Raw genomic sequence first — 27,243 nt, 5'->3', positions numbered from 1 at the left:
TCTTCATTAAAACTGAAACTTGAAATCATTAATTTGTCTCATCTTGAAAATCGTAACATATATTTTAATGTAACATTAAACATTACGTAATTGAGATTAAGAACATGCACACATGTTTCTCTTGTTGGAACAAGGGGTAATTTGTATGAATAAGAGTAAAATCATGGTTGTCTTAATTAGGAAGATACAAATGACTGTTCACATAAGAAGGGGTATACTGTACATGTACATATTAAATTGGCGTATTCAAAATTTAGCGGAATCACTGGGATGGAGTTGTTGGCGAAATCATGAATTAGCGCTATACATGTCCTTGCCATATGTTGTATTTATAAAATTAATGATTTCTTAGCGGTATTCATGAATTAGCACATCGTTGTCTGCACCAAGGCCGCTAAAATATGAAGCCCGGTTTTTTAAGTACACATACAGTAGTTTTCATTCGTATAAAATAAATCAGATAAAATACATGTATTCATAGTTCTAAAGTTCGTTTTTCAAGAGAATGCTTTTTATTGGTTGTAGTACACATTTTCCTCAGATGAGTCCTCTTTTCCCCGGATGTAATCCAACAAAACATCGTATATCATTCTGTACTCATCCTTAAAAACAATATAAAAATGACGCCACCACATTCATAGTAAGAATGAAAAAATGATTTGAGGGCTTTAATTTTTCTCTAATTTCGTACACTGGCAGTTGATACGTCAAATGACATTAGGAAAAAATATTTCAATGAAAGTTGATATTCAGAAATCAGTATTTTTCTCCTCACGAAGATAAAAGAATAGATATTTAATTTTTTTATTTGCATTTCTTTATGCAGCTCTTTAAAGAAACTCTGAATTAACATTATAAATAAAAAAAAAATAAAATGATGTCTCTTGTTTTTTTTTTATTATTATGATGAAAAATTACCATGGAAGAGCAGATTTCTGGTCTTCGTATGTGTAACTGACGGACAGTAGAGAAAATGTCCACCTCCCCGTCTACAGACAACTGCTGCAGTACGTTATATACAGAACAAAACACTCCACATTGGCCTGCGCCGTCACTGATAATCAAACAAGATTTTTTGTTATCTTTAACATTCCGATGCCGCAGCTTATTTAGTTAATCAAAGGATAAGCACTTTCCCTAAGATAATACTCAACATTTCAAGATTCTTTCTTTCGGAAATAATTTGTTTTCCTCGTGTTCTGTGTCCATCTATATACATTTTTCATGAAGAGAAGTACAAAATTGTATAGACGTTTGTAATGTTCCCCTTCAGGAACCGTTTTTTTAAAATACAAATGATAGGTATTTTCTGTGACATTTTTTTTTATTTCTCTTAAAAAAAAATAATTTTTTTCTCTTAAAAAAAATAAATTTTCTTTCTCCATTGATTAACTATGTACATTATATCAACTTTGTATCATCAAAACCGTTATTGTCACGGTGAAGTTGTCCAAATAAGGATCCCTACCCTGTTTACTTCTTTGAATTTAAGACCAATATTAAGTTTATATATTACAGAATTCTATAAATATAATAATGGTTTATTCGTAATTTTTTTTTGAAAATTTTAAATTCTATATATATAACATAATTTAATTTATTTGTCTAAATGCTGAGACTAAACGTTATGAATATCGATACATAGAAGTCCTACTATCAATAAATCACCTGCTGACAATCGTAATCGGACCCTCTGTGTCACTCTGCAGTGCAAAGGTAACCAAACGTAACATCTGTTCTGAAGCCTGGGAAGACTGTGATTTATTAAAGCTTCCTGTTGGCTCCACAATCGATACTGAAGATCCTTGGTTCGCCTGAAAAGTTTACATTAAGTTTAGTATTATTGTGAAGGGCAATGGATTTGGTATCATTATATAAATATCATTTTCAATATCTTGACATCGAATCGATTTGAATCCACATTTTATTAACATAGCCCATCAATGCTCTGAGCACCTACCCCAATCTGTGTAATATTGATTGTGGTACATTTAATATCAGTAATCTGTTGATGCCCACATTGTACAGTAAAAGGAAACACAGTTTTCGAATTATTGGTGACTGGTAGCCATGTTTTAATCTGTCAAAATGAAGAAAATGGAATGAGGTAAACAGGTAAATTCGAAAATAACATTTTATGTTTGTTAAAACAATTTTAAACACAATCTCAACGATGATTCATTTACTTACTGACTTAATATCGTTGAGAGGATCCATGCAAATCAACAAATCAGATTCGTGATCAGTGAGCAGGCGTAGGAAGTCTACAGCATCCTCTGATGAGGGATAATGTGTCACAATGAACGCGTTGGGATTGATGTAAGACTACAAATACATAATTGAGACACGAATATCTTTGCTTTTAAGTAAAGAAAAGCATTTGTATTGATTCAGCAAAAGAAGTTTTCACTAAAGTTCTCAGCAATTTAAATTACGAAATTCTTTCCCAGGTTAATGTAGAGTTTTGAAAACATTTGTCATTTGAAATAAAAACTTCCCTACGGAATTCGTGTACAATGAAATATCGGTTACAATATGTTATATGTATATCCTAATTTATTTACACTTTCTTTATTGAATATAAATATTTTTCAGTTAAAAGGAGGAAAATATCATGTCCAAGAGACTTTTTAAAAACATTTTTAATGATTCTTTTTTTTTACAATATGGAATGAAATATGTTATATCATTGTCAATAACAAGAAACTTTAATTTTCTTTTTAACGGATTATCACTAAAGAACCTTGATTGAAAATAAAATTTTACATACAGGAAGTGTAACCGCGTTGATGTAATTTCCACGCTTTGGCACACTTGAAGACAGGAAAACACTGTATTTGTCAACTGTGGAAAAGGAAAGGAAAACCTGCATTTTCTAACAAATTGATATTTTTTCTTCTGCTTCCCCTTTCACTTTACGTAGGCAATATCAAGGATGTACAATACACGTAAATTTCATCAATGAATACACATGATTACTGATTAGCGAAAGAGACAAATTATACGATTCAATTACATATGTATAAATTACTCATAAGCATACAATATTATTCTAAATGGAACTGTCATCTTAATGTTACCATACTTTACTGTACAAATGGAAAATTCTGAATTTTATATGAATTTATCCTTAGTTAGCTGCAGAACCGTTGCTCTTCGAAAAAAAACCCGACAGGAATCTGTTCGTCCATCCCAATTTTTAAGAAAAGCGAGCTACAAATCTGCAGCTAATCCTTGGTACGAAGTTATTCTCAGTCACAGGGCATAAACGACAAAGAGCCTTTGTGGTAGGAACGCAGCTTATTTTTCAATGGATAAAAATCACTTGTGTCAAAAGTTGAACAGATAGCAGATATGGTGTTAGAACCGATCAGAGGGAAATTTGTTCCCTCTATGATTAGTGCAGTGACATTCTTTTAGGGGAAAACATTCAATTTAAGCTACTTACGTGGAAGAACAGATGATTTGCTATATCCACTTTGTAAAGCGACCTTGTAATCGACTTCTGTATACGAGAGCCGCACTTTTAGAAGATTCTAAATGTCAATGTTTTTCATTATAGTTTATTTTGCAACTGTGATACGTATGTACTGGGCATTTTTTGACACTGATAAAAATAAAAAAAAATAGATTTGTTTCGTTCAATATGCCAAAATATAGTTTCAAGTATTTTCCATCAGATTTTTCCATTATGATTATTTTTTTCTTTCCCAGTCCTGTGAGTTTGTGTTCAAGTTACCTGAAACTCCTTTCGTAGTACACTCTCATTTGCTGGTTTATCCCGTATCATTAACTCTGCTCTCCTTAAAAATTCTGGTTTGGTGTATAAGCATATTGGCGCCTTAAACATGGAGTCAAGTGCCAGGAAAATAGTCATGTACTGCTCCTAATATATTGAAAAAATATCAATCCATACCATAGAATACTCGTCATAACTCTCTGTTTACCTGATTGAGATTTTAGCTTATTTAATTTCATAAGTGCATTTGATATATGTATTTTATTTAATTATTATCCGTAAGCATGCTGCATGAAAGAATCGTGTAAATTGAACAACTTTGTTAAATAATTTTTAGAACATTTTTTTTTATCATAATTGAAGTGTTTGAATAGTGATTTATGTAAATTCATTAACTGTACATGTGAATATAATTTTAATTAACTAATTAATTGTTAACTCACATAAGTCTGAACCATGTTCATTCTGTTTTCCCTCATTTTCTTGACGTATTCCGCGATGTTGATTTTCCTGTTTGTTTTGCCAGCCTTGTATAAAGCGTCAATAGCGATATATGTGCCCGTTCGACCAATTCCAGCACTGAAATATCAGAAAATATATGATTTAGATATAAAACGAAGAATACCATGTTAATACATAAATAATGTTGACAATTTATTTCAAAGAATATTGGATATGGCATAAAAGTCCAGTTTTGCTGTGCTACTTAGTTAAAAAAAAAATTTAAAAGGGGGGACAGTTATAGAAACCCTGTATACCTTTCATTGATATATTTCAACAAAAAATTACATCTTCGTTTTCATCAAGAGCAAACGTTCGCTGTATTTACAAATAACTTTGTTCATTTGACCTGCAGTGTACTAATGTTGGGCCTCCATTTTGGGTTTCTTTTGACCTTTTCACGTGATCATGGAAAACTACAAGACAGAGCGGATCCGGTGTGCCGTGATCCGGCCAGGCGGTGTAGTGGTACTGTGTCACCATGCGAGATTTCTTTTGCTGATGGTTAAATAAACGTAAAAAAGAATATTGAATATTCTACAATTTCAATTCTATGGGTGATATGCATTATGAGAAAGGATAATACATGTACTTAAGAAATTTGTATTGGTGTTAAGTGATAATACGACATAGTATTTATTTCCTGTAAATATGACTTTCAATACACTTTGCAATTTACGAATACAATTTGCTGAAGCAAAATTGTAAAGTTCTGACCCCTAAGAAAGAACAATTTTTTTTTTTTGAGGGGGGGGGGATATCTTTTTTTTTAAAATGTGCTTTACATTTTTAAAAAAATCCTTCCAGAAATAATAACTTGCATTTATCAAAGTGTCAGATCCATTTTTATTCAAAGTGTAAAAAACTCAATAATACCGGAACATTAGTATGAAACCTTTCAGTGTTAGGGGCAGCTTGTTGTATGAATTAAGTTCCAACACTGAGGGGGAGAACATATCTCTGATGAAATTTATATTTCATTGAAAAAATCAAAAGTATTGAAAATAAATGTTATTAACTTACCACTTGATTGGTAACTCTGAATTTTCTGATATTGTAATAGGCATAGATTTTCTCTTCCTCCGCACGTAATGAAATTACATCAAAAGTACTGGATTGATGTAAATCAGGCCAGTACTTAAAGCATTTTATCTAGTGAGTAAACGATTAATAGAATAAGAGTAGACATTGGAAAAAAAAACTCTGCTGAATATAAAATTACATATCCTGGCAGGAGTAGAAAACAAAAAAAAGCTGATTTTGGATTTGACTGCAATAGAAGTATAACCGTTTTACACGGTTATCAATTAATTTCTTAAAAGAAGAAACATTATAAAATTAGCTATCATTTTGTCCTGGTATGTGACAAATCACATCATCCCCAAAATGCAATTTCCTGTGACTTGTAAAGTTAAGATTTAATTACTTTGTTTCCCTCTTTGAGGTTGGTAACCATAACTATTTGGTTGACGTTTTCTTGCCATATCATTGTCCAAAAGTCTGTAACAGTATTCTGAAGAGGTCCTTAGTACAGAATTAATATGTTTTAGTAAAATCACAAATGCATGAATGTCATCCAAGAAGTACGTATATAACGTCCTCCTCTTCAAAGCATATTCAAAAATTTAAGATCAACACATTTTCTTATGTACATACATGTCTTTCATCGATATATGACGTTTCATTTCATTTCGTCAAGCGGAACTCATGTTACTTAATCTTAAAAAGAACATACTTTCCCACCATGGAGCACTTTTAACAATACTGTAACGTCATAAACAATGAAATGAAAGTTACTCAAAAATATTCTCCCTCTATTTTTCTCACACGGTTTGTAGCCCTTACTCATTCATTAAAACTGTTTACATAACACTTGACACTTTTAGCTAGTTAAGAATTGCTCGAGTATCATAAGTTAGTTTGTCAGTTTTTCAAATTCTTTACCGTGTAACTCTGCTATAAAAAGTTCCTTAACAGTGAAGCGCGCTTCACTTTCCTTGACGTTTCTACCTCTTTTCACATTTTTAGCTCACCTGAGCAGAAGGCTCAAATAGGCTTTTCTGATCGAAATTTGTCGTGTTCTGTCGTCGTCGTTTTAAACTTTTCACAGTTTTCATCTTCTTCTCAAGAACCACTGGGCTAATTTCAACTGAATTTGCCACAAAGTATCCTTTGATATAGGGGATTCAAGTTTATTCAAATGAAGGTTCAGGTCTTCTTCCAAGGGGAGGTAATTACGAATTCGTAAAAATTGACTGCATCATTTAAAAATTATCTTCTCAAGAACCACTGTGCTAGATATGAATAAAATATGAAACTTATGTGGAAGCATTATTAGGTAATGTAGATTCAAGTTTGTTCAAATCGTGACCCCTGAGGGTAGGGTGGGGCCACAATGGGCGATCAGATTTTTACATAGGAATACATTGGAAAGATCTTTAAAACTCTTCTTCTCAAGTAGAGCAAAGCCATGATTGGTCATTTTTATACGGAAGTATCCTCAGGAAGTGTATATTCAAATTTGTTCAAATAATGCCCCCCGGGGGTAGGCTGGAGCAACAGTGGGCAGTCAAAGTTTTACAAAGGAATACATAGGGAAAATCTTTAAAAATCTTCTCAAGAACAGCAAAGTCATGATTGGCAGTACGTATATGGAAGCATCCTCAGGTAGTGTAGAATCAGGTTTGTTCAAATCATGACCTTCGGGGTAGGGTAGAGCCACAGTGGGTGTTAAATGTTTTACAAAGGAATACATAGGAAAAATCTTGAAATCTTCTTCTCAAGAACACCAAAGCCGTGGTTGGTCATAATAATTAAATAAATCAACAGGTAATGAAGATTCAAATTTATTCAAATCAAACCCCCCAGGAGTATAGAGGGGCCATAACAGGGGATCATAGTTATACCTGTACAAAGGAATATAAAGGATATAGCAATAAAAATTTCTTTTTAAGAACAGCAAAGCCATTATCAGTCATATTAGCTCAAAAGAATCTTTAGGTGGTGTAGATTCCAGTTTGTTCAAATCATGACCCTCCGCCCACTCCCCTGGGGTTAAGAGGGCCACAGTGGGCGATCAAAGTTTTACATAGGAATACATAGGGAAAATCGTAAATATTTCTTCTTAAGAACAGCAAAGCAATTATTAGTCACATTAATTCGAAAAAATCTTTAGGTGGTGTAGATATAAGTTTGTTCAAATCATAACACCCCCTCCGAACCACTTTAATATTCAAACTTTCAATACTGGACAGATTTCTACTTTTCCCAGCCAAAATGCTTGAGCGATGTTGCCCTTTGGCCTCTTGCTTTAATCCATAATCTGTTTACTCTCAGACTGTCCTTTGCATGATTCAGTCTCTAAAATCAAAAACTGTCTTTGCCATTTAAATACAAATGCCAAGCTCACTTAAGATATATTTCCTGGTTTCTACAGTATTTTCAGAGTTTATTTTAGATGTCTTCCGATGGAATACAACATGATATTTGTACTCGCTGCTCCTTGACGTCCTTAGAAGTCATATTTGATTGCTTTCTCAATTTGGTCTAACTGTCTACTGAAATTGATTTGTTTTCAACGAAGCAATACATTCACTTTCGAATTTGGCATCTGATTTAATGTAACAGTACTACTGTATATTTGAACGTTTAAATTTTATTTTCTTCAAGCGCCATTTATTTGAGATATGACTATGGACATTAAAAGATAACTGGCGAATTAATCAAGTTTGACAATGCTCCCTAACCGAATTTTGCAGTCTTGAATTTAAAATAATTTTGAAATACTGTAAGTATACTTTTTTTTCACGGAATCATAATTATGCAAAATGCCAATTTCTATTTAATCCGCGGGTAGAAAATAACACGGATTTCTTACATTGCCGCTTATGTCCTAAATGAACTTTAAGTATATTGGGACAAATTTCCGGGGAAGATATAGGGTAAATTTAAACCATAAGAAAACATGTAATTCTACAGTATCTAATCATGATATAGATATATTTGAATTTTTTATTCATATGATTTCGATGTTTTGTTCAAATATGTCTATATAATTTTATTATGAAATGATATGAAATAAAAAGTTATGAAAAGAATCTACGTATTTTTTGAAGAACCCTGATATTTATTTGATTTTATGTATTATGTGTTTATACAAAGATAATAAATGAATCAATGAACAGAAAGAAATCTATACCTTGAGCAGCAATATATGCATTTATTTTATCAATACCCTGAAAATAAAAAAACAAAAAAAAAACCAAAATATTTTATGACAGAAAGTCCTAGATGAATAACAAACTACTTTTAATCTGTAACGATCTAGAAAGTATTCTGAATTATTTGATAAAGAGGTTACTGAAGCGTTAAGTATAATGTAATAGTGTCTTTAAGAAGTTACAATTTTCAGATTATATTTTTTTTTTCTCTTTAAAAAGACTTTTTTGGGCTTTTCGTTTTCAGCATTTCTTCTCAATAGAAAAAACGGCTTCAGAGGAACCCATTATGTTTTTAAGAATCTGATTTCCTTATATATGATTTAATAGCACCAAGAATAATATTCTTTTTGAGGGTTATCTTATAAGAACTCACGTCAATAAAATTAGCGTTGATGTAGTTCGACTGACTATTCAATATCTTGATTCTGGAATGATCGTCTGAAAGTATTCATTTTTAAAATTATTTTGCAAGTTTATTGAAAAAAAATACGACTGTCTGGATTATGTATACACTTATTACTTATTATTTCAACATCAGTATTTGAAGACATAACGTACAAGGAAAGGTCGTCTTGTATCTGTTTTTAGGTATGTTATCTGGTTGTTTTCCAGCGTTGCAAGGATATCTCTCACCGTAAGGCATGTCCTAATTTTTAAATGAATTGATTTAAATCAATACATAATGCATTTAAATGTTTTTGGAACTTTAAGTTACTATAAGGTAAATCTATTGCACAATCCTCACTAACTAAACGTCGTTCTTTTTCTTACCGCATACTCTCTTTTGAAGCCATCATCTTCATTTTTCCGTTTGTCCTCAATAGTACATTCTAATTCCTCAACATTTATATCTGGGATTCTCTCCATTTACATACAGATCTCCGTATGGATTTTCTTCGTGTATTTTTTCATCGTTGTCAATATCATCGTCCCCCTCAACGTTGCTAGTCTTTTGTGCAGATTGTGAATTTCCCTCCATATCCTCAACAAAATTGTTGAAATCTTTTATCGCTGTCGGTGTTGTATCTTAATCGAAAAACATAGACTATTTTCCGACTTGCTACGTTCAATATTAAGATTTGTTTTTGACAATCCCAGCAAACTTGTAAAACGTAATGCTCCTATTGATAATCACCAATATGCTCGTAAATAAATTCTTAATAACCAAAATTGAACATTCAGCGCTTTAGGTAAAGACAGTTTTATATTGTTTCACCTTAATATTATATAATTTAATTTTGTTTGTATTCTAGCCTCTGATTGGTTAATATCCAAAAAGGAACACAAATTATTTCTGTATAACCTGGTTTGGTATGGGGACACACCCCCCTGACAACCAGCTGAATCGTCTGTATCCATGCAATGCTCTCATTTCCAGTCATCGGGATTCATGGAAAATTCCAGATTTAATAAATATACCTTTAGCTTCAAACAGTAACTCGGATCTTACCACATGCAAACAAAAAACATGGCTCCTAGGACTATGTATCAGTTTTTACCTCCCCTTGCTTCCCATCACTTCCGTTACTAGGGTTGTTTAATTGAGCGGCAAATTTGAACTAATAAAAAGCAACGAAATTTTACACCCACAGTTGTTTAATGATTTTAGAATTAAATTATAAGGAATGACTCTAATTCTTGGCCAAATTATTCGAGTATAACCTGGTTTGGGTCAGTTTACGCTGTTTTATAATCCGCTTCGCGGATTATAAAGCGTAAACTGACCCAAACCAGGTTATACTCGAATAATTTGGCCAAGAATTAGAGTCATTCCTAATATAATTAAACATTGAAATTAAATTAAGTGCATGTTCTGTTTTATTCAATTATTGTTCGGAAACACTGGTCAAATGTCAAAACAAAAAAAGATTGATACATCTAGGTGTCTTTCCAACACTGATAAGTCCATCTAAAAATGCCATTCGCTTATTCAGTATTGATTTAGTGAATTTGTTAGACCAACCATGCAAGTGCTTAAAAGTCTAAGGCTAAATTCAAAGAAACTTATGTTCTGCACAATTTTTTCAGACACCCATTTGAAGCGTTAAAGGGGAAACAATAAGAAACAGAGATAAGTGAAAAGTTTTTACAGTTGTTCAGACACAAGATTGCCATTGGACTGTATAGCCTCATTCTTGATACAGAACTGCAAAGTTGATTGAGAACGGAAATACAGTGAAAAATATTAACTACTATTACCATATCCATCCCATATTTGATTGATTGATTTTTTTTTGTATGTTGTTTTACGTCCCGTTCGAGAATATTTCACTCAGATAGAGACGTCACCATATACCGGTGAAGGGCTTCAAATTTAGACCTTTACTCGTCACTCAGGGCCATTGAGCAGTAAGGGTTTTTTAACGTGCCAACGTCTACCGTGACACTGGGCCTCGGTTTTTAACGTCTCATCCGAAAGACCCGCAAGTTTCACTTCAAGGTGCCAAAGTGCTTGGCGAAGGAAAAGTTGCTACCTATTTTTTATCGACTTTAGGTCAGTCGCGGTCGTGATTCGAACACACGACCTTCCGATCACGAAGGGAGCGCTCTACCGCCAAAACTAAACGCCCACGGGGTTTCGTATAAACAAAATATGCGTGGTAAAGACCGTGCTATATATGAATGTGACGTGCAGAATATATAGACGTGTATGCCTAGTTTTTGCATTTTCGTTTGCGTTGTTCAGGTAAGAATGCCAGATTGGCGGACTATACGTTCAATTTATACCTAATTTAGTTCAATTCAACGTACATGTAAGACAGTCTACTGAACATGTTAGGTAGCCGTGGAACTAATTTTAGAATCGTATACAGAAGCTTGAATCTGATTGGCCAAAATTTTTATGTTTATTCATAACCGAAAGGTCTCTCTGACGTGACCTCGAATGGGATGTTGTTAGATGTTTGAGAAGGGGTAGCGGATTCGGAACATCTCGTTTTAATTAGATTGCGGTAGCTCAGTCGGTAGATTGGAGCTACCGTGACAGCCATCCAATATTTGAAAAATCGCATGCTGTAGTTAAGTCTTGCACCGGATAAGTGTTCCGCTTGCTTGTGTAATCTTATTGATCTCCATTTTGATAATCTTAATAAAATTCAAGGATGAAATAATGATAATATATACGGATGAAATATACAGTAAAGCAACACCGTGACACAAAAAGGGGAAATTGACCAAAAAAAAAAAAAAAAAAAAAAAAAAATTTGTATGACAAACGCAAATTTTGTTCAATTCTTGAAAGTATATTCTTTCAGAAAAATTTAAGTTTCAGAACTTACAATATCTACTTTATGAAAAAATGAATGATTTTTCTTCTGCCCCAAGACGAACATATTGCTTCCCTTCCTCTTTCTCATTGTACGCGTGCGCAGAAAAGTTTAAAAACTTACCACGGTCTCAAGTCCAACGAAATGAATGTCCGTATACAATGGATTTTGAAACAGTCTTTAAAAAGATTTTCAGAATATATTCCCACCTTCGCATGCCCTAATTCAATTTTGTTTACAATTTTTACGCTAAAAATTAAAGTAGCTTGACCTTGTCATAAGCGATAACAACGATGCTGCGGATACGACCTTTGTTTTTTCCGATATTTATATTTTGCAGTCTTCTTTCCCATTAAATTATGCAACTTTAAATGTATTTTTAACTCAATATGTTATATTCAGTACCTCTGTCTCTTTCATTTTTCTTCTTGATTTGTCCCCGATTACCTTTCTCCAATGCACACGCTCTACAATAAAAAATATTTTGTACATATAAGGTCAGTGTATAGTTCCTGCAGATGAGAAAAAACAATCCTTTACAATTGTTTGGTTGACTGGTCCCTGAACAAAATATCAAACTTGAACTAGATATAAATAAAAGTAATTAAAGGTAGTTTGAGAATGAAAGTTTAAAACATTATTAATAGTGAAATATTGTGATTTATTTTTGAATAAAAGTGATATTCTCTCACAGTATGAAAGGATACCAAAGTGATATTCTCTCACAGTTTGAAAGGATATCAAAGTAAGTAAAAAAAAAAATTCTGGCCTGTCATAAGATATAGTAACTAAACCGTCTTGAGAGAGACTAAAACTGCCAATTTCTTTCAAATATGTTGCTAAAATCCATGTTACAATGTCTTCTATCTCACAATTACTAAGCTATGATGTCTCGACCGCTCAACGTTGAGTTCACAGTCTATGACACTGTGTTACGAAAACACAGAGGCAAAGGGAAAATCAAAGAAATGTAATAAACAGAAAAATTCAAGTTTTGCAGTCGGATTAGAGTTTTTTCACTCGTGAGACAGAATTTTTTTTTATTTTCACTCGTATTTCGGCCTTTTGAAAATATAAAAAAATCCTGTCCCACTCGTAAAATAAATTCCATATCCAACTACAGTGTACCAAACATTGAATATCCTCTGTATATTTATGTTTCCCCGTACATTGTCAGACATATTTTCAAAATTCATTATTTAACATTTACTGTGTTTTTCTTTTGATATTTTCTTCTTTTTCTTTCATCTTACCGTCTAAGTAGGGTAGCTGAAATGACACAAATGACGAGAACAACGATAAAAACGACGACACCGACAATGACAGGCAGCGATGAAAAGGAATCCAAAGGTGTCTTCATAGGCTGAAAGTTTTGATATATTATTTTAAGGAATTATGCTTACCTCTTGAAAATTCTTTCTATACATGTGTCATAGGCTTACCTGTTTAAACCTGTAACAGTCTCCTGACACATGGTGACACGTTTGGTTGACACACCCTGTGCTGCAGTTCATTTTACACTTAATACCCCAGTTCACTTCATTACATTCTATAGAATAGGGACATTTACTATATTTTAGTATTTCAATGAACACTATAATATTGTTGAAGAGTATCTCAAACTCAACGAAAATGCCACGTAACAGAAGAAGATGATTCCTTACTGTTTATACAGAGTTGTCCTTCGTATCCAGCAGAACATCCGTCTAAACATTCACCGTTGATATGATAGCACTGAGTGTTATTTAGGCAATGTCCACAAGTTTGATTGCAGTTGTTACCGTACATTCTGCCATCACATGCTTAAAAATTGAAAACGTTTTGGACAGTTTTATTCTAGCTCACTTCGTTTGTATAAAATACACATTCTAAGGATAAGAATAACAAAGAATTCATTTGTTAGGGATGGGTCTCACTTTAACTCTTAGTTTGTTTAAATTTTCAACTGTTTTTTCTGACATAACTCTTTGAAAGTGTAGTGTTTTAATACTCGGTATTTACAACTGAATGTAGATTTCGCAAAGTGAAAGGTCGAGTACCTAATCTGCATGTCAATTTCTCGAGCTATCCACTGTGTCTTACGTCAGTTCAGGGGGAGGGGGCTATGGAAAATAACATTGAATGCTTCCTTTGACAGCATTTTTATATATTCACATTTTTATTTCCATATAAATATAAGGAATCGCTCTATATGCAAATTATTCCATGTTACCATCTATCAGTAATGTTCCTGCCTTACCTAACAAACTGGACAGTGATTCCTTATACATATTGTTTCATAATATTTATATAATTGTTGCATTTATAAATATAAGCATTAATATATAAAGCGCCAGACGCAGCATACTTTTCATATTCTTCGTAAATATACGAGGGTTGTCCGGTAAAATCGTGGACAAGTTGTCTAGATTAAAAAATAAACAGCATTCTGAAATTTTCATTATACTTTAGTATATATTTCCTCAATATTCATAGCGAATTTCAAATAGGTATATGGTCAAATAAAAAAAAAATATGCCATTTCATGTTATACAATGTATCGCCGCACGGCGCATGGTTACATGTAATAACGTCAAAGTTTCTGTTCGCACTTCATGGACTTTCTACACTTTCTCAAAATAATCTCCCCCGTATTCAATGCATTTCTGGTGCCTGCACATCCATTTGTTTAAAAACATCTTGAAACCACTGCGAATTTAAGTTCTTGTTGAATGTTCTTATCTCATATTTTAATTCATCGCGACTTTCAAAACGATGACCTCTCAAGTGATCCTTAAGCTTTGGGAAGTATGTAAAATCCAACGGGGCCAGATCCGGTGAGTACGGAGGATGCTCTATTCTTTGAAAACTTAACACGTCCAGCTTAAATTCTGTGCGTTCCCGACCGATGACTTGGGGCATTATCTTGGTGAAATACAATATTTTCAAGATTCTAAACAAGATGTGAGCGCTTCTTGCGTATAGCGTGCGACAAGTCCCGGCGAACTACCTGAAATTAAAAAAAAATCATTTAAAGCATTTTCCTTTAACAAATGTTTAATTTTGACATATCAGTGCCAAAACATGTACCAAAGGAATAAGGTAATTAAATATTTATAAGCAGTTTTTAATAATGATTTGAAAATTCAAGTATATACGTTAAGACAATTAAAAATGTAATATCTAAAATAATACCACGGTATATATACATATATCATTATTTTAAAAAAATTAGATAAGATATGATATTTTAAAACTAATAACATATACTAAAAAAAATTCACCTTGCAGTAGTAATTTGCATTCACTGTGCAGTCATTTTTCACTATATGAACTAAAAGAACTCCGGTAAAATCCATAAAGACCATGCACATCACTTTTCCCATGGACTTGACAACTGCTGCTTAATTTCTTCGGAGGCGAACTGCCCTGATTCTTCCAAACCATGGACATACGCTTACTCTCAGGTTCATAATAATGGACCCATGTTTCATCTGTTGTGATAATTCTGCTCAGAAAAGTTGGATCGGCCCTACAACGGTCCAGGCTTCGGGGCCACCAACATATAAAAATCTCAGCTCAAATCTCAACCTCAAATCTTAGATATCTGCCTCAGCTGAGATTTTCCTAAAACGCCGTGCCACCAATTTCTGAGATTCGTCTCACGTAAGCTGAGATTTGAGAAAAAAAAACTTATTCTCGTTGTTATATGCGACCCTTTTTCCTATATTGCACGGAGTTTTTGAATCAATGATTGAATTTACGTTTCAGTTAGTTGTTTATGCAATATTTTGGTGTATAATGGCGAAAATACACATTCTCAACTTCCTTCGTCTTTTATTTGCCGTTTCGAGTCATTCAACGGAAAGGATTCCATTAAGACCTTTGCGACAATAAATGTTCACCGAATCCCCGTACAAAAATCCCTACAGAAGAATAACACAAAACCATATCCAAACTTTGCAGTCTTGGCTCGTCTGTCGACATAAAAACACACAAACATACACCGAGGCGTCATCTCGGCCATTGTAACGTACGTGTAGAAAGATTACGAGAAGTAGGTAGGCGGATCAATACTATATTTCGCAGACCGATTTTTCTTTCTTTTGTTTTAAAATGTCAGATATATAAATTTACTTTTAATTTTCCGTAGGAAACGAAAATATTTCATTTATAGGAACTTTTTGTATTTAGAATAAACCTGAGTGATTTTTTTCCCTAGCAGATCCAAAAATTTAAAAAAAAGTCGATAAATAGCTACATTCTCATACATGTATGCTGAAATAAATTTCTTGAGTGTTTCGTAATATTGTGCGTAAGTATGATAAGATATATTCTCTTTAGAGAAGTGGACAGGCTTTCGCCTACATCCACTTCTCTTCGCAAGCCTTCATGTTTCGATTCTGGAAAACGTGTAAATCTCGAACCGGTGACGGTCTACACTTCAACTGACAGTTCGTCTAAAATACGTCTGAATACGTAATAGACGTGTTATATTATCAATTTTAACATAAATACACACAATTGTCACAAGAAAACTGACTTTTAAGTATTGCTAATCCATTTTCACAAGTTCTCCATCCCGGATTTAAACTAATGATTATCTACCACAGCTTATTAGAAAAAATTGAAAATTTTAAGTCGGATAATTTGGAAAAATTGGCGAAGACGTATTTTAATGTTCAAAAAAAGTGTTTGACAATTCACTTCTGATTTAGCTTATTATTCAAAATTAACTTTATTACCTTTACTTATTTTTACTATTTTAATACAATTTAAATGTAAATTTGAGCTTTAAAAATACTTCATTATTTCCACACTGACAATACTAAAAAAAAATTTTCTTTTATTTTTAAACGATATTAACTCTACCTTTCCCGAGAAATGAAAAAAATTTAAACAAAGATCAAAAGAATTTGAACGAAACTTGAGGAAATACTGTCTCGTTAGTTTAAACAGAGTAAACGATTTCTCTCGTTTCATTATTATTTTGTAAAAATAGTTTCCATTTTTATCCGAATTAGAGATTTTTGAATACTTCAAGAGTTACTTGCACATAATTTAAATCCGGGATGGAGAACTTGTGAAAATGGATTAACAATACTTAAAGGTCAGTTTTCTTGTGACAATTGTGTGTATTTATGTTAGAATTGTTAATATAACACGTCTATTACGTACATTCAGACGTATTTTAGACGAAATGTCAGTTGAAGTGTAGACCGTCACCGGTTCGAGATTTACACGTTTTCCAGAATCAAAACATGAAGGCTTGCGAAGAGAAGTGGATGTAGGCGAAAGCCTGTCCACTTCTCTAAAGAGAATAGATAAGATATATAGTGAATATATCCAGGAGCGGGTAACGTGTTACAGGATTGTTTATCAAGGAAATCTGAGAGGAATTTTTAATTGTCGGGAATTTCAGGTCACCCCCTGTGAGAAAATGTTACGGAAAGTCTTTGCATTTCTTTTTAAATGGGGCCTATATATAATAATAAACAACGAATATAGCACCACTTGACCAATATTCATCGTTACACTTGAAACCCAAGTCAATCTCGCATACGCTCATCAAGTGATCAGAAATTGATTAATCCCTTATACCACATCGTAAATAAAAGTTTCACTGCCTAATGATGTAATATTTTTAACGTAACAACTACGGTCCATATTTTTTTTTTTAAATTTAAAATGTTACTTGCACAAAAAAATACTGTTTGTTTAAAAAAATTCCATTCGGCCGAGTGCAGTTGAATATATGCAGTTTTTGTTGTGATTTATACATGTACCTCAGAATGGTCATAAGTCAAGTTTATTCTTATAAATAATATAAACGGTCAAGAATAGAAGTTTACGCACAATGCATTGTGAGTATTATTTATATATAAAGTCGATCCCAATTCTCAATTACACCAAATTAGACAGACTGCTATCATCAGTGAAATAAATGGTGATTTATATATTATTTCGAAAGAACAAAATCTTTGTTCATGGAATTTTAGACAGATTTCTTTTAATATCTGCGTATAATTTACACGAATAAGTATATTGTCAAGTAAAATATAGCTACCGGAGAAAAAAAAACAAAGAAGGGGCTGGGTAGGTTTGACATTTTATCTAGTCATATTTCCTTTTCTGATATACATGGATATTGCAAATTACATGTAATAAATTTGCCACGGCACAAACAGCACTCTAAAATATGGATTTAATTAATTGAATTAATTCCTGAATGAATGAAGATATACATGTACATGATATGTATAAAGTGTCTCTAGAATATTCCTGTAAATTAATTCTTTCTTTGTTATCATTATTATTTTTTTTCTTTTAGTAAAGTTTAAAGTGCTTGACTTCATGCCTGGAAAATATTATAATAAGAGTATTTACACGTGTGTAATAAAGACACCCCCTCCTCACAGGATGATCAAGTTTTGGGAGAAATTACATGTAACATTCTTTCTGGGCTTGTATATGTTAATTTCGTGTATTCGTGGATTAAAATGTTCACTGTCGTAACATTTGCGATCATTTTACCATAAAATAATTCTGTGAGATTTTGTTTGAGACTGGTATACATCAACCTCAAGATTTTCTGAGAAATCTCAGAATTTTTTTCTCAGCTGAGTCGGAAAAAACGTTGGTGGCACGCATATTTGAGAAAAATCTCAGACTTGAGAAAAAATCTCAGATATGAGAAAAAACTCATAAGACTAGTCTGAGTTTGAGAAAATATGTGTTTGGTGGCACAGTTTGGGGAGAAAACTCAAATTTTCTGAGAAATCTCAGATTTGAGAAAAACTGAGCGTTGGTGGCCCGAAGCCAGGAATTGCACTGATGCTCGAACGCGAGATGTCTTCTGATCCTCAGTAAGCAAGCGAGGGACCCATCTCGCACACACGTAGGACACACTTAAGTTTTGTGTTAAATCAATATACATATGTAGTATGGACTATGCTCTTACCACACCCAACCAAACTTGCTATCTCCCGAACGGTTCTTCGATGTTCTGTATTGACGGTAGTTTTTACTGCAGCCAGTAGTTGTTTGTATGTTTCGGTCTACCACGGGACTCAATGCCAGAAATTCCGTTCAAAAATCGCCCATGCCATTTGTAAACTGACGATCTGGAGACGTTCATATATTTCTCAGTCATCTTTAATTGTTTTAAAGTCCGTACAGGCGTCATTCCTAAATCTACACAAAACTGAACAGCATTCCGGTGCGCCGAAGCGTCATCGAACGTCGACATTTTCCTTCTGCTCACTACTTTTGCATTTCAAATGCTCGGAAAACTGTCAAAAATGACGCAGTCACCTTGGAAATCTTAAAATGACGTCATAATAGACAAGAAATTAAAATACTACGTTTATACGTACGTTTATCACACAGAGTTCCTCTCCATCCGCCCTGACAGCCCCCCTCACACTCCCCAGTAAACCTGTCACATCGCTTGGGCATTCCACAGTTAACATTGCATTGTTGTACACAGTCTTTACCATAATAACCAGGACTGCACGCTGAATATAATTTTGATAAACAAACTTTCTCAAGAAAGAAAATGTAAGAAAAAATGAAAACGGTTAAACTCAGTTAAAAAGAACTCGCTTATAAGGAAATACCGGTTTTGAGGAACTTTTTACCAATCCGTTAGAATTCTTTTCACCATGTTCCTTACAGAGATGTAAAAAATCTCGGTTATAAGGAGACAAAACACGAGGTCCCAGTTACGTCATTATAACCGAGTTCTACGGTAATTTTTGTTATGTTTATAGAAATCTTACCAATATACATGAAAATAAGTAAAAATTCTTCACCCATCTTATACCGTATAACATTCATGAATTTATGATATAAAACCTTTGATTACTCAGAAATCTACTATTTAATATACGCATATTTTTCCTATATATACATGAACATTAACAAGTAAGTGTATTACACACTGTATTTATGTATTCCCCTAACTCCTATTTATGATACAGGTTACATGTATAACAGATAAACATTTACTCAAACTTACTCATAAAACCTACCTTAGGATTCACAAAAAAGATTACATGAACTTTTGAGCAAAAAAAAAAAAAACCCTATAGGTTGCATAGATTCAAGGAACCTCGTTATACCCCCCGCGTGAAAAGGGGGGTATATAGTCATAGGGTAGTCCGTCCATCTGTTACGCTTTGGGATACCAATCGCTTATCCGCAAGTCATCTTATACCATTGAATGAAATTTAATGAGACTTTTATAGAATCATTGCTACATAATGTCATTGAGGCCTCCTATTTTACATTTTCATCGGACACATATTTAGTGTTTCCCATAGCAAAACATGGGCACCGCATTCTTTCTATAACATTGAAGGGTACCCATCTCTTACCCGTAAATCCTCCTATACATGTGCCACTGAATAAAAATTTAATGATACTCTCACAGATTTTTTATTATATAAAGTTAAGCCAATGTGACCTCCTATTTTACATTTTGATCTGAAACTTATTTCGGGTCTCCCAGAGCAAATTTTTACCATTAACATAGGGGAGGCGGGAGAATCATTTATAAATTAGAGAGCTCAGTGCTCACAATACTTCTAGTTTACGGTCGAGTTGAAGGTCACAGGAAGTGTTTTCTTCTTTTCATGTAGGAGTTTTTGAATAAATTCTGCTTCATATGAATATAAAAATTAATCTGCTAATACAGGGCGATTTGGCGCTTATGGGAGTTCCGACCAGATTGTTGGAAGACTTGATCTCCAAAAACTACATAGATATTGTCAATCAGAAACACATGCATCTTTTTAATATCAACTTCGGAGGGCGTGTGAATACAATCAGAATTTTTTTTACAAAATAATTTTGCAGATGACCATGATAAGGTTACATGTAGTAAATTAAAAAAAAAAAAAAGAAACATCTGTCTATGATATTAAAAGCTTGGACTTTCATTTATCGTTGGAAATGGTTGAATGTAGTGTTAAAAAGTGTACGTTTTGATGTCATTGATTTTGGTTAAACTTTGTGATTTCAATATTTTTATAAAATTTCCTTGGAGTTATTAAGTTTCTCCATCGATTGACACCACTTCTCGAATATATTGTTTTACAGTTCTCCTACGTTTCTCCTTCACTGCTGTTAATATTTTAGTGAGGAGAAAAGAAATTATTTGCAAAAATAATTCCTTTCCTTATCACTATTAAAATGTGCGTTCAGCGTAGATTAAATCAGGTTTTATGAAACATTTCTTATAATTTTCCAAAAATTTTGATTAAATTATTATACTTTAACAAGCTTCTTCACATCGTACTTACGCTTATTACATTACTATGCAACCTTAGGTTTTTTATGAAAAGCTTTCTAATGCAATTGGTTTATCTTACGCATTTGACACGTTTCTCCCCTTGCCCCTTCATTACAACCCTTCAAACACGTGCCGTTGATATGATGACAGGTTTCTCCGTTGCTACAATTACCACACGATAAGGAACACCCCAGTCCGTACCTTTGTTTATCACATGCTGAAACAGGAAGAAGAAAGTTTGATACATATATTTGAGTTATTTGGACAAATAGAATATTATAATATACCATTATCAATCTTCGAAATATAAAATGCATTAGTACCTCAATACCTACGGAAGCCGGTTGGTGCCAGGTAGAAAAAATATTTTATCTGGCGGCCGCCAGATAACTTTTTGGCGGCCGCCAAATAATTATCTGGCGGCCGCCACATAAATAACTGGCGGCCGCCAGAAACTTATCTGGCGGCCGCCAAATAATTTTCTGGCGGCCGCCAGATAAAAAGATCTGGCGGCCGCCAGATAACTTATCTGGCGGCCGCCATAAAGTTATTTGGCGGCCGCCAGAAATTATCTGGCGGCCGCCAAATAATTATCTGGCGGCCGCCAGAAAGTTATCTGGCGGCCGCCAAATATTTTTCTGGCGGCCGCCAGAAAGTTATCTGGCGGCCGCCAGATAATTATTTGGCGGCCGCCAGATAATTTCTGGCGGCCGCCAGATAAGTTATCTGGCGGCCGCCAGATCTTTTTATCTGGCGGCCGCCAGAAAATTATATGGCGGCCGCCAGATAAGTTTCTGGCGGCCGCCAGTTATTTATGTGGCGGCCGCCAGATAATTATTTGGGGCCGCCAGATAATTATTTGGCGGCCGCCAGAAACTTATCTGGCGGCCGCCAGATAAAATATTTTTCTACCTGGCACCTACCGGCTTCCGTAAATACCTGATAAAAACGCACATAGTATTAACAACTACAGTATTGCATTGAGGACTTTGAAACCTCGGTATACAACGTACATTGTACTTACGACTATTCCATTGATGGTTTTGATACCCCGGTATATAGTGTACATTGTGTCACAGGTGGTGAAAAATCAAGTCTCAACCGGGACTCGAACCCAGGGCCTCTGGCGTACCGTGCCAGCGCTCTAACCACTGAGCTATTGAGACCCGATATATTGACTGACTTTCACGCACCTTTGAACCCGGTGACATATTCCCCCTCTTTGTAGAAATTCGTCCTCGAATTGTGGGAGTTAAGGAAATGCTGTAAGGCATGTTCCAAGGGAATAGTGGGTATTTGTACATTGGGCGCCAAATGTCACAGGTGGTGAAAAATCAAGTCTCAATCGGGACTCGAACCCAGGGCCTCTGGCGTACCGTGCCAGCGCTCTAACCACTGAGCTATTGAGACCCGATATATTGACTGACTTTCACGCACCTGTGAACCCGGTGACACATTGTATTTACGCTTATTGCGCTGAAAACTTTGATACCCCGGTTTACAGCGTACATTGTACTTATGCCTATTACAATGAGGGCTTTGATACCCTTTTATACAGCGCACATAGCACGTACGGCTATTGCATCGAGGATTTTGATACCCTGGTATACAGAGAACATCGTACTTACACCTATCGGGCTGAGGACTTTCATACCTCGGTATACTGCGTATATTGTACTTACGCCTATTGCATTAAGGGCTTTGATACGCTTGAATACAGCGTACATTTACATGTACTTAGGTCTATTACATTTAGGGCTTTGATATTCCGATATATAACATACATTATACTTACGCCTATTATATTGAAAGTTTTGATACCCTGGTATACAGCGTATATTGTACTTGCGCCTATTGCATTGAGGGCCTTGATACCCCGGTATAAAGCATACATTGCACCTACGCCTATTGCACTGAGGGCCTTGACACCCCGGTATACAGCATACAGTGTACTCACCACTTTTGCATTGAGGTCCTTGATACCCCGGTAAACAGCATACATTGTACTTACGCCTATTGCATTGAGGGCCTTGATTCCCCGGTATACAGCATACATTGTACTTACGCCTATTGCATTGAGGGCCTTGATACCCCGGTATACAGCGTACATTGTACTTACGCTTATTACATTGAGGGCCTTGATGCCCCGGTATACAGCGTACAGTGTACTTACGCTTATTACATTGAGGGCCTTGATACCCCGGTATACAGCGTACATTGTACTTACGCTTATTACATTGAGGGCCTTGATATCCCGGTATACTGCGTGCATTGTACTTACGCTTATTACATTCAGGGCCTTGATGCCCCGGTATACAGCGTAAATTGTACTTACGCTTATTACATTGGCCTTGATGCCCCGGTATACAGCGTACATCGACTTACGCTTATTACATTGAGGGCCTTGATACCCCGGTATACAGCGTACATTGTACTTACGCTTATTACATTGAGGACCTTGATACCCCGGGATACAGCATACAGTGTACTTACGCCTATTACATTGAGGGCCTGGATACCCGGTATACAGCGTACATTGTACTTACGCTTATTACATTTAGGGCCTTGATACCCCGGTATACAGCCCAGACAGTCTCCTGTTGTGTAACACCTTCGCTCCTTACACTTTTCTAAACATACTTGATCACAATTCACTCCGTACTTTCTTGGATCATTGCATCCTTAATACACAAGTTAATCACATATATTATAAGAATTAAAAATATAGCAAGGTTGTTTTTGTCTTCAAAATTAATAAAAGAATCGAGGGCTTTTTTTTTTTAAATCTCACCAAAAACTTGCAATTCACACACTTCGTTGAATGCTTTTTTAGAATAGTATGTAGGGTAGGTAACACTCCTCTTCCTCTCGTTGTAATATATGACATAACGCCCATGAACAAGACAGTTCATTGTTTTGTTCTCTGAGGGTGTTCCATTCACAGTTTGTATCTCATGAAAGCATAGCTTGCCATTTTCTTGAAATGTGTCATTTGACACATAAAGAAAAAACCCAGCAAATCGATTGAAGTAAGCACCAGGACCTAAAAAACCAAATTTTATATATGTCATTTTTAATTGATTCTAAAGAATAAATGATTTTTATATTCAATTACTTTTGTCTTCAATTAGTTATACATCACGGATTTTTTTGTGCTATTCTCATAAACATGTATACTTTACTCATTACCTGAATATCTCAGCATAGTGTATTACAGTTAATGAAAATAAAAATGTGTTTCGAAAAGTTATATGTGCTAATTTTTCGCGAGGCAGATATTTTCCGTAAATCACCATGAAATTGTTATTCCAATTTTGAGATAACCGTTTAAAAAAACAATAGTGACAAGATTCTTCAGTGAAAAAACTATGTGAAATGTATTGTGATTACATTTACTTATAATTTTAGCCAGAGTAATTATATGAAGTATTGTTAAGATAAGAATAAAATTAAAAATAAAGATAATCCCGGAGTTGAGACTCCTTTATAGGCCCTGTAATACACTATGCTGAACCGTGAAATCAAATGTAAATTAGGGATACAATGATACGGCTCTAAATTTACTAGGAGCATTATCAGTTCTGTAGTAGATGTTAATGTGATTGATGCTGGACATTCTCCCTAAATCTACTCTCAGTGTAGCTGTTGTCTTTCCTTCTGATATTGTACACTGGTTCCCTGGTGCTGAGCGATCTGAATATTGTCCACCCACTGCCTTGCTTGCTCCCCATGCTACGTCATATCCTTTATCAGGCCAACTGTGCACTTGCCTTGCAGGTTTCCGAAAAGCTAAGTTTTCTTACGAATGATTAAAATATACACATTTTAGATAATGGCTGAAATTTTACGTTTTTTTTTAATTTCTGGGAATACGAAGGAATGAATGTAAATATGTTATTCAGCCGTTTGTCGGTCTTAAAAATAAATTGGCAGTATAGAAGCTTTTCAAATGCATGAAGACTGAACTGATCCCTTCAATTTTACTAGTCCTGTGAAAATGTTCGCAAAAGTTTTAGACAATTCTAGTTCAATATTCTTTGGAAGAATACGCCAAGTAAAGTTTCTTTCTAAAGTAAAATTAGTGAATTAAATTATTTTGAAATATATGATATCTTGAAAAAGAATTACTTTTGTTTTAAAATTCATATCAAAGATTGGTATACGAAGATCTTTTTTTCATATTTAATGATGGGTACAGTTCATTGTTAACAATTTTTCCTCATAATGTTTTAATATGATGTCGTTCGAATTTCCTATAATTTAAAACAAAAATATGTCGTAAATTTACCGTAAGCCTGGGTGTATATCACAAGCAGAAGAAACTGAACAGTGAGGAAAATCATTGTAACATTCCTTGGTCTAAAAAAAAATTAAAGTTATCCATTCAATCTTTTTACAAACAGCAGGGAGAATCTAAACAAAGTTATATGATTTAGTTCAATTGAATGATGAGGTTCCCATAAATTTTTTTATCTTTATTTCTTAAACAAAATCATTTTTAAGGATTTTTTGAATAAATTTGTTTAGTTTAAACTAATATTAGTGAAAGGTTTCAATATTTTCCAAATTAAATCTTGTTTACACTGAATATTTGACTCTTTTTTAAAATTAAACTATGATTCTATATTACCCCCCTAGATATAATTTATAATAGTTATTTATTCCTAATACAGACACTAAATTTATATCATAGAATTTTATTTAGTTAAATCGACGTGTGATCTTGAATTTTATAGAAATGATTCCATTCCAATTAATTTTACATTTCACTAGGCTATTCAGAGTGGGGGTATACAGTAATTGGAATATCCGTTCATTACACCTGGTTTAAGCCTCCTCTTAAAAGGAGTTCCTCTAAACCACTGAATGCAATGAATCTTTATATAACATATTAGAACTGTGTATCCTATATTAAATTTCGATCGGACAGACATAACAAAACGTGGACTTCGCAATTCTGTATTTAATATTGGGGCACCCATCTTTTATCTGCAACTGCACCTTCTGAATAAAATTCAGGGAGACTTTCACATTTTCATTATATAGTGTTTTTTTTGTGCATCTCTTATTTCACGTTTTGATCGGACATAAAGTTGAGATTCCCCAAAGCAAAACCTGGACTTTGTCATTCTTTGTACACATGGGGGTAGTCGGCAAGTCCTCTTACACCACTCAATGCATTAAGATGCAATTTTACAGAACCTATAGTACAAAGTGCCATTTGCACATCCTATTTTACGTCTCCATTGGACAGATATTTGAGGTATTCCGTAGCAAATACCGACTTTATCATTCATTAATAAACACTGGGGATACCCATCGTTTATTCACAACTCCCCCGACACAACTGAGTAAAATTAAATGAGATTTTCATAGAATCTTGATTACATTTTGACATTGGGCACCTCCTGTCTTACGTTTTGATCGGACAGACATTTGGTGTTTCCCTTAGCAAAAAAGAAAGCTCCTAGTAATCACTTGAATGAAATTCAATAGAATTTTCAAAGAACCACATTTACATACTGCCAAGGTGTGCACTTTGCCATTGCACTCATAAGGGAGCAGGGTATATCATTTTATGAGCTCACAGTACCTATTGTTTTTTAGATGGCAGACATGTTTAATATACATTCTACTTTTTTTTACAAAGAAAAAAAATCAAAATTAATGAAAATCACTATCTACAGCTTTTATATGTGTCTACATATTTAAAAACACTTTACTTACCTGTTGATTATGTAAATCTGTTGTAGATAAGAATATATATTGAAAAAAAGACCTAGATTAAAATGCCCTCACTGTTCGTCCTCCAACGGGATTATTCCCATATATAGATTCATTTGTTTTTTGATTCAAGATATAAAGCACTATTCTCGGTGTTTTATTTATAAATGCACTTAAACTTTCACATGGATAAAAATAACGGTAAAACATTATACTGCGTTGGGTAAGCAGACATTGATTTATTTAGACATACGTTGTTTTCACAAAAAACCCAAGAAATACCCTACCCACCAATATAAACAGTGAAGCAAAAATCAGGAAAGAAAAACACGTCTATAAATATTCACACAGGATCCTTTAAACATCTCGTGAATGGTCCCAATGTATCCACAGTGAACAATTATAGGGGCTTTTTTGGGTAAAATGTACCTTAATTCATTATGCGTTGTTATCAGTTGATATATCCAGATATGAACCAGGAAGTTAGGTAATAAAAAAAAACAACTTCTCACTCACAGT

At 34.0% G+C, this 27,243-nt stretch overlaps 1 non-coding gene and 1 pseudogene across 1 annotated transcript; both read right to left on the bottom strand.

Annotated features, from left to right (window-relative positions):
- Positions 1 to 512: 512 nt before the first annotated feature.
- Positions 513 to 26,320, bottom strand: LOC133193086 (receptor-type tyrosine-protein phosphatase epsilon-like; annotated as a pseudogene).
- On the bottom strand, positions 22,094 to 22,166 carry Trnat-ggu (transfer RNA threonine (anticodon GGU)). Its single transcript has one exon. It is a non-coding gene; the product is annotated as a tRNA-Thr (tRNA).
- Positions 26,321 to 27,243: the final 923 nt, after the last annotated feature.

The sequence above is a fragment of the Saccostrea echinata genome, unplaced genomic scaffold (assembly GCF_033153115.1).
Source record: "Saccostrea echinata isolate AGI-Se365-2 ecotype Australia unplaced genomic scaffold, CSIRO_AGI_Sech_v1 ptg000027l, whole genome shotgun sequence".
NCBI classification, from domain to species: Eukaryota; Metazoa; Mollusca; class Bivalvia; order Ostreida; family Ostreidae; genus Saccostrea; species Saccostrea echinata.
This window is presented reverse-complemented; position numbering and strand designations above follow the sequence as displayed.